Genomic DNA, 2,197 nt, shown 5'->3' with positions numbered 1-2,197 from the left:
CTCCTCCTTAAATAGGTCTTCTTGATGAGGAGACAGGAAACAGGTGTGTGGAAGTGAGCTCATGCCTTCAGGAGGAAGATCTCAGGCGCCCTCTTGTGGAGAAAATGGACAAGCCTCCAGGTCCCAACATTAAGTCAATAGATGCAGTTTACAACCAGACCAGCCATTGTCTGCGGGCCCCCGGCCAGCTCGGGGCCCCGGGCCATTGCATGGTCTGCTTGCATGGTTGCAACGGGCCTGTTTGCATCCAAAGTACCACTGGTTCCCATCCTGGAGAAAACTGTGTTTAACAAAGCTACTGCTTTAGTGGCTGCAGACAAATCTGCCAAAGTTCCTTTTCTAGCTTCATAAAATCCACGTTGAGCATGGAGGACGTCTGAGAGAAACTTAAGAGTCTGCTTTATTCATTTATTTATTTGTTGTTTTTTATGTTGGAGTTTCCAGCATTTCAAGGCTCTCTATATCCATCTTTATTTTTCAAACTTTAATGTTTTTTTTATGTAAACTGTTTTTTGTTTAGTGATTTTATGAAAAGTTTGATCATTTCCCATTTTTTCATCAAATTGTAAAAGAAAATTACGTTTGTTTAATGTATTATTAACAGTTTTTAATCAAACAAATTAGCATAAATTTGAGACCAAATCTAGAAAAGAGAACTAGAGCAAACAGCGTTGCTGTCCTCACAGCAGGGGCGGATTTAGGATATTTGGGTCCCTTTTCAAAGACAGGCAGGGGCCCCCTGAATTGAGAAAACAAGACATAAAACTTAAAAAAAAAATTCTATAAAAAAAATATCTGGAATAGTCATACAGTATTTTAAATTTAAAACCCTAAATAATTGATTCCTGGTCGTTTATAGCAAATGCTAACTAAATGGAAAACTTCATTTTAAAATGACCCATTTTTAATAAAGGTTTAGTGGAGGACGGTCTTTTTCCGGGTGGATCATCTAAATCAGTGGTGCTCTTAACTGTCAATCATTCTGGTGATTGTTAACATAAGGCCGTCCTACGCGCTCGTCCCTATTTCCACCTACCGCTGGTGAGTCTGACACAGCGGAAAAATAGGAAATCTTCTTTTGGAAGGTAAGCTGCTATGATCGATGCAAACAGCAACTTTTAAACAGAGCATGCACGAGGAGAAATGGGCTCTTGCACGAGGAGAAATGGGCTCGTGCATGAGGCGAAATGGCTTGTGCACAAGGAGAAATGGGCTCGTGCACGCTCTTGTGCACATTTGATAGGCGTTCCCTCTCGGGAGCAGGTACAGGGTTGTGCTTTTTTTTTTAAGTGGTTAGGTCTTTTCAAAAATCCGTGAAAATCCTCCACAATACCAATAAGGTAAATAAATACTTATCAATATTGGGTACTTTGACAGTTTAGTGCTCACTAGTTGTTTGCTGCTGCTGCTGTTGGTCACTTTCTGTAACTTTGAGCAGGTTTCTACTGTCCTCCTTCTATCTCCTCTTTTCTGCACCGCTAGTTTAGCTTGTTTTCATTTCTCGTCTTCTATTCTCTGCTCGTCTCTTCTCTCTTCTCATCGTTTGTTTTCAAATGGTTTGCTGCTGTCTGTTTGGACCTTTCTGAACATGTGCAGCAAATGGACTGATCCAATATGGAGGACACTGAAGGGGGTGAAATACTTTCAGTTTAGTGAAAGTATTTTTTTAATTAAAAACATAACTAATGTGCACAAATAAGGAATAGCTGTATTAACATGTAAAGAGTTTCATGGGGCCCCCAGGAAGTTGGGGCCCTAATCGACTGCCTAGTATTGCCTGATGGTAAATCATCAGGTTCAGAAACTTTTAATTAATACTCTAACATATTAAATTGAACATAAACTTTAAAACTTGTTTAGCTAAAGCTGAATCACATGTTTATACCTGGGGAAAGGTGTGGTAAACACAGGAGCGCCCCCTACCGTCGGTCATGATAAAGTCTAATTACACATGTCTTGTTTTCACAGGAGTGAGATAATAAATAATGTTAAATAAATCCAGATGTGACATTAAACTCCATGAATAAATGATGAGCGTTGGAGCATTTCCCCATAGAATGGGAAAGTTTTGTTTGAACTGTTGAGTTTTTCTGGGATTTAAAGTTTAATTCCAGCTGAAAAGAAGCGGTGAAGATCATCACCACACAGAATATAATTCCTGCTATTAAAAGAAAACTTTAACTGCTGATGCAAACAA

Source organism: Cyprinodon variegatus, unplaced genomic scaffold (genome assembly GCF_000732505.1).
Source record: "Cyprinodon variegatus isolate N-32 unplaced genomic scaffold, C_variegatus-1.0 Scaffold517, whole genome shotgun sequence".
Lineage (NCBI taxonomy): Eukaryota > Metazoa > Chordata > Actinopteri > Cyprinodontiformes > Cyprinodontidae > Cyprinodon > Cyprinodon variegatus.
This window is presented reverse-complemented; position numbering follows the sequence as displayed.